The following is a 7590-nucleotide window of genomic DNA, read 5'->3' as shown; positions in this document are numbered from 1 at the left end:
ATTTTGAATGTTGAGTACACTTGAGTGTATCTTGTCCATACAATCCCCTGGGGCATGTATGTCTTGTTGGTTGCAGGTTATCATCTTTGGTTCCTGGCTGAAGCAGTTGAAGCCACGGTTTGTTCAGGGATGCTGTCAGCACTGTCCAGTAGTATGAGAGGATGGGGATCTTCCCCAGCAGATGAAGCAAGTTCGGGACTTGTCTACCCAGCATAGTCAAGATCAGGGATTCCCCAGCACGGTTGAGTGGCTGTTCCCCAAGCAAGTCTGAAAGCTATTATAACTGCTCTTCCCCGGCAGAGGCGTCTGTGGGTAGTGTGTGTAACACCCTTCTAAATACCCCAAATATTATAATTTAAAATAACAATATATTCATCAGAGTAATTATGCCCCGAAGGGTGTCACACAATCATTTCACCACAATTATCAAAATGTCCTGTCATGCTCATTTATTAAATCAAAATAAGGTTCTTTTGCATAATTCGCAGCGGAATAAAATCCAACATCAATGTAAAGCATGTAACACGATACATGTAAATCATTCAACAACCAATATCAAATTAATTAAAACATCCCCTCCCGATGTTACATCTATCAGAGCATGACCCGCTAAAGACGACATTAGACTTCAAAAATAGCTTCTACTCAACTCACTGCTTGTTACCTGAAAAATAGTTGTAAGGGTGAGTTCCTCAATCAATGTAATAGGCATTATACAACATTATGTAATGTTAAGTAAATGACGCATCAAATCACCCCAACCAGACTACACACTCCATAACGGCAGTATCAACGCAACATCATACTCAGAAATAACATATAGCATATATATCTATATATATAATCTCAACCCATACTCCATACCAACAACACAACACAACGATTTACTCACTAATTCCTCACAATGGGAATTAGCTACAGCCCCACCGGCTATGCCATGCATTCATTATGCAATGAGACTCTACACATGCGGTACCGACTATCTCGAACATATAGTTCAAGCTCACCGATCCCTCTGGATACGGCTACTGAGCTCGCTAGTCCCACTCATTGAGATCTAGTGACTCACTCACTAATTCCTCACCATGGGAATTAGCTACAGCCCCGAAGGCTAGACCATGCACGCTACTCATCTAGTATGCAAACATCAACAACAATCCACAACTCACTAATTCCTCACAATGGGAATTAGCTACAGCCCCAAAGGCTAAACTATGCATGCTAATCACCTAGCGATGCAACAACAACATCAACTCAAGAATAGACATATGCTCACACTCTAAGCCATAAAACAGTCTATTCGCTAATGCATACATAACTGATACATTTACAGTATAAAGCATACCAACCAACACATATTGTCAACACATTTATCACAAAAGCATATCACAACATGCCATAAAATCAAACACAGTATTAGCACATTCTACTAATACCTATACTACTCAAAACAACGAGAAACGATCCCTATTACATCATACCTCAGCTAAGTCTCACTACTCAGCCCGAACAGTCAAAAACTGCACGACAACAGCACAGGAAATCACAACCCTGCCCATACGCGTATTGCCTATGCTCATACGCGTATTGCCTAAATCCTGACCAAGCCATACGCGTATTGCCCAATTCCATACGCGTATGCTACGCGTATCACTTCCCCATACGCGTACCACCAGGGACCATTTTACGTTCAAAATTTCATCTTCCTCATCCATACGCGTATTGCCTAGCGCCATACGCGTACCAGCCATCCCATACGCGTATTGCCTAGTGCCATACGCGTATGACCAGAAACCAGATTTCCAGATCTGCTATGGTTTTTCCTGCTACGAGTTCTATTCGATCTCACCTTCCACAGTCCAAATTTACACAGAAATCACTCATATCATCTAACCCGAATCATTCCCTATTCGATTTCACAACTCCTGACATTATCACATACAATTCCTACGAATTTCTTTCGATTATCACCCAATTTCGTTCATCAATTATTTCCACAAATTCATCATAATCATCCAATTCAAAGGTAAATTAAAGGTCTATCACTACCCATGACATATTATCATACAATACCCGTTAATCAACGATAAACCCCCCTTACCTGAGTTAATCCGGCAAATTCTGCAGCTTCAAGCTTTTCCTCCCTTCAATCCCTTGTTCTCTGGTTCTCTTTTTGCCCTTTTCCACGTTCTGCCTCTTTTTCCTTTCCACGTGAAAAACAATAAACCTTTTTACCCAATGGGACCTTTTTACTGATTTCCACTTTTATTCCAATTATAAAATAATAATCCAATAATAATAATCCCAATAATTATTATTCCCAAAAATAATAATATTAATCCAAACTTCCAATTATTCAATTAAATTAATAAATAAAATATTAATTTAAATTAAATAATTAGCTTATTTTAGTTGGGGTGTTACAACTCTCCCCCACTAAAAGAGTTTTCGTCCTCGAAAACATACCTCAAGCGAACAACTCCGGATAAGACTCCTTCATCTGACTCTCAAGTTCCCAAGTCACATTGCCACCTGCTGGTCCTCCCCAAGCTACCTTCACCAAGGCAATCTCTTTACCCCGCAACTGCTTCAACTCTCGATCCTCGATCCTCATAGGTGATGTTTCAACAGTCAGGTTATCTCTCACCTGTACATCATCTACTTGGACAACATGCGACGGATCATGAATGTATCTCCTCAAATGAGACACATGAAAAACATCATGCAAATTCGCAAGTGACGGCGGTAAAGCGATACGATAGGCTACCTCTCCTATCCTCTCCAAAATCTGATAAGGACCAATAAATCGAGGTGTCAACTTCTTCGACTTCAAAGCTCGACCAACACCAGTTATCGGAGTAACACGAAGAAACACATGATCTCCCTCTTGGAACTCAAGTGATTTCCTCCTCTTATCATGATAACTCTTCTGACGACTCTGAGCAATTCTCATCTTATCCTGAATCATCTTAATCTTTTCCGTAGTTTGTTGAACAATCTCCGGTCCAACCACAGCACTCTCACCGGACTCATACCAACATAAAGGCGTCCGACATCTCCTACCGTACAAAGCTTCAAACGGTGCCATACCAATGCTCGAATGAAAACTATTGTTGTAGGTAAATTCAATCAAAGGCAAATAACAATCCCAAGCACCTCCTTTTTCCAAAACACAAGCTCTCAAAAGATCTTCTAATGACTGAATCGTCCTCTCAGTCTGACCATCAGTCTGCGGGTGATATGCAGAACTCAATCTCAGCTTAGTTCCCAAAGCTCTCTGCAAACCTTCCCAGAACTTCGATGTAAATCTAGGATCTCTGTCCGAAACAATACTAGACGGAATACCATGCAAACTTACAATCTTCTCAATATACAACTCGGCTAATCTCTCTAACGGATAATCCATTCTGATCGGAATGAAATGAGCCGACTTCGTCAATCTATCAACAATCACCCAAATAGCCTCAAAATTCTTACTTGTCCTCGGCAAACCAGAAACAAAATCCATACTGATACTATCCCACTTCCACTCTGGAATAGCCAACGGTTGCATTAGCCCAGACGGCTTCTGATGCTCAATCTTTGACTTCTGACAAGTCAGACAGGAATAAACAAAACTCGCAATTTCTCTTTTCATTCCCGGCCACCAAAATAACCTTTTCAAATCATGATACATCTTCGTAGCTCCAGGATGAATACTCAAACCACTACGATGTCCTTCTTCAAGAATACTCTTCTTAAGTTCTGTATCATCCGGAATACACACCCGATCACCAAATCTCAAAACACCATTCTCATCAACTCTGAATTCACCACCTTGGCCTTGATTCACTAAAGTCAACTTATCCACCAAAAGCATATCAGATTTCTGACCCTCTCTGATCTCATCCAAAATACCACTTGTTAACTTCAACATTCCCAATTTAACACTATTGTGAGTACTCTCACACACCAAACTCAAATCTCGAAACTGCTCAATTAAGTCTAACTCTTTAACCATTAACATAGACATATGCAATGATTTCCGACTCAATACATCAGCCACTACATTTGCTTTACCCGGATGGTAATTCAAACCAAAATCATAATCCTTCAGGAATTCTAACCATCTCCTCTGTCTCATATTCAGCTCTTTCTGATCAAACAAATACTTTAAACTCTTATGGTCACTGAAAACCTCAAATCTTGACCCATACAAGTAATGCCTCCACAACTTCAAAACAAACACTACAGCTGCCAACTCTAAATCGTGCGTCGGATAGTTCCTTTCATGAACCCTCAGCTGTCTCGAAGCATAAGCTATCACCTGCTTATTCTGCATCAACACACCACCTAAACCCAACAATGAAGCATCACAATAAACCTCGAATAGTTCCGACGAACTCGGTAATATCAGAATAGGAGCAGTAGTTAACCTTCTCTTTAACTCTTGGAAACCTTCTTCACATTTTGAGTCCCAAACAAACGCTTGCCCCTTTCTAGTCAACATCGTCAATGGTAACGCCAACTTAGAAAATCCCTCAATGAACTTCCTATAATAACCAGCCAAACCAAGGAAACTTCGAATCTCAGCAACAGACTTCGGAGCTTCCCACTTAGATACCGCTTCTATCTTAGAAGGATCAACAGCAACACCACCTCTTGAAATCACATGCCCAAGAAAACTAACTTCTTCTAACCAAAATTCACACTTAGACAGTTTAGCAAATAACTGCTTTTCTCGCAGCACTCCTAAAACCACTCTCAAATGCTCAGCATGCTCTTCTTCAGATTTCGAATACACCAAAATGTCATCAATAAATACCACAACGAACTGATCTAGATACGGATGGAAAATTCTATTCATGTACTCCATGAATACTCCCGGCGCATTAGTCACACCAAAAGGCATCACAGAATACTCATAATGTCCATACCTCGTCCTGAAAGCAGTCTTCTGAATATCTTCAGTTTTCACACGTATCTGATGATACCCAGATCTCAAGTCTATTTTGCTGAACACACTTGCACCAACCAACTGATCCATCAAATCATCAATCCTCGGTAAAGGATACCGATTCTTGATCGTCACTTTATTCAGTTGCCTGTAATCCACACACAACCTCATAGTACCTTCTTTCTTCTTAACCAACAACACTGGTGCACCCCACGGTGACACACTTGGACGAATAAACTTCTTATCCAACAAATCTTCCAATTGACTCTTCAATTCAGCTAACTCAACAGCAGACATACGGTACGGAGCCATCGATATTGGTCTAGTACCAGGTACCAAATCAATCGAGAACTCAACTTCACGTTCTGGCGGGAATTCATTCACCTCTTCCGGAAACACATCAGGAAAATCACATACCACAGCCAGATCGCCAATCACCAGTTTATCTTTAGCCTCCAAAGTCGCTAACAGCATAAACAACTCTGCCCCATCTGTTACTTCCTCGTTCACCTGCCTTGCTGATAAAAACAAACTCTTTTCTTCCTCAACTTCAGGAAATACCACTGTCTTATCAAAACAATTGATAGAAACTCGGTTAAACACCAACCAATTCATACCCAAGATAACATCAATCTGCACTAACGGGAGACACACAAGGTCTATCCCAAATTCTCTACCAAAAATACTCAAGGGACAACTCAAACAAACAGAAGTAGTAGTCACTGAACCCTTCGCAGGAGTATCAATCACCATACTTCCAAACATCTCAGATATCTCTAACTTAAGTTTCACAGCACAATCCAAAGATATAAAAGAATGAGTCGCACCTGTGTCAATAATAGCTACAAGAGGAAAGCCATTAATATAACACGTACCTCGGATCAAACGATCATCTGCAGAAGTCTCAGAACCCGATAAAGCAAAAACCTTGCCTCCTGACTGATTCTCTTTCTTTGGCTTTGGACACTGTGGACTGATATGACCCAACTCTCCACAGTTGAAACAAGTCACAGTCTTCAACCGGCACTCTGCAGCCAAATGACCACCTTTTCCACACTTGAAACACTTCATCTCAACACTGGTACACTCATGAACACGATGTCCAGCCCGACCACATCGGTAACACTTAACAGGAGCACTAGAGTCTCCCCCACTAGGCCTTTTCATCCCACTCTGCCTCTGAAAACCTTTGCCAGCTGCATATGGTTTTCCACGATCCATCTGATTCTTGCCTTTCCTATCAACCCTCTGCTGATAGCTCTCAGCTCTGGCCTTGGAATCCTGTTCAAAAATCCTGCAACAGTCAACCAGATCAGAAAACACTCTAATCCTCTGATATCCAATCGCTTGCTTGATCTCGGGACGCAACCCGTTCTCAAACTTCACACACTTGGAAAATTCCCCAGCAGCCTCAGCATAGGGAGTGTAATACTTCGACAGTTCTGTAAACTTAGCAGCATACTCCGTAACAGACTTGTTACCCTGCTTCAATTCCAAAAATTCTATCTCTTTCTTCCCTCTAACATCCTCTGGAAAATACTTCCTCAGGAATCTCTCTCTGAACACAGCCCAAGAGATCTCAGCATTACCAGCAGTTTCTAACTCAGTGCGGGTAGCAACCCACCAATCATCAGCTTCCTCTGACAGCATATGTGTACCGAACCTGACCTTCTGGTTATCAGCACACTCAGTTACTCTGAAGATTCTCTCAATCTCCTTCAACCACTTCTGAGCACCATCTGGATCGTATGCTCCCTTGAACATTGGAGGATTGTTCTTTTGGAACTCACTCAACTGACGAGCAGCTCCCATTCCCACCACATTCGGATTTCCTCCAAGTACTCCAGCTAGCATACCCAGAGCCTCAGCAATCGCAGCATCATCTCTACCTCTTCCAGCCATCTCTATTCTGAAAACCCAACAAGCTAAAATAGTAAGTACTGATAGGGTTACACAACACCTATCCCGTACAGGGGAAACAGAATAACTACGACTCGACACGACCGACTATGCTCTGATACCACTAATGTAACACCCTTCTAAATACCCCAAATATTATAATTTAAAATAACAATATATTCATCAGAGTAATTATGCCCCGAAGGGTGTCACACAATCATTTCACCACAATTATCAAAATGTCCTGTCATGCTCATTTATTAAATCAAAATAAGGTTCTTTTGCATAATTCGCAGCGGAATAAAATCCAACATCAATGTAAAGCATGTAACACGATACATGTAAATCATTCAACAACCAATATCAAATTAATTAAAACATCCCCTCCCGATGTTACATCTATCAGAGCATGACCCGCTAAAGACGACATTAGACTTCAAAAATAGCTTCTACTCAACTCACTGCTTGTTACCTGAAAAATAGTTGTAAGGGTGAGTTCCTCAATCAATGTAATAGGCATTATACAACATTATGTAATGTTAAGTAAATGACGCATCAAATCACCCCAACCAGACTACACACTCCATAACGGCAGTATCAACGCAACATCATACTCAGAAATAACATATAGCATATATATCTATATATATAATCTCAACCCATACTCCATACCAACAACACAACACAACGATTTACTCACTAATTCCTCACAATGGGAATTAGCTACAGCCCCACCGGCTATGCCATGCATTCAT

At 41.0% G+C, this 7590-nt stretch overlaps 1 long non-coding RNA gene across 1 annotated transcript; it reads right to left on the bottom strand.

Annotated features, from left to right (window-relative positions):
• Window positions 1-423: 423 nt before the first annotated feature.
• LOC127127363 (uncharacterized) lies at window positions 424-2149 on the bottom strand. The gene is made up of 2 exons (XR_007805328.1): window positions 2102-2149; window positions 424-664 (listed from the first exon to the last, which is right to left on the bottom strand). It is a non-coding gene; the product is annotated as an uncharacterized LOC127127363 (long non-coding RNA).
• Between the last annotated feature and the right edge of the window lie 5441 nt (window positions 2150-7590).

Source organism: Lathyrus oleraceus, chromosome 3, assembly GCF_024323335.1.
Source record: "Lathyrus oleraceus cultivar Zhongwan6 chromosome 3, CAAS_Psat_ZW6_1.0, whole genome shotgun sequence".
NCBI lineage: Eukaryota > Viridiplantae > Streptophyta > Magnoliopsida > Fabales > Fabaceae > Lathyrus > Lathyrus oleraceus.
This window is presented reverse-complemented; position numbering and strand designations above follow the sequence as displayed.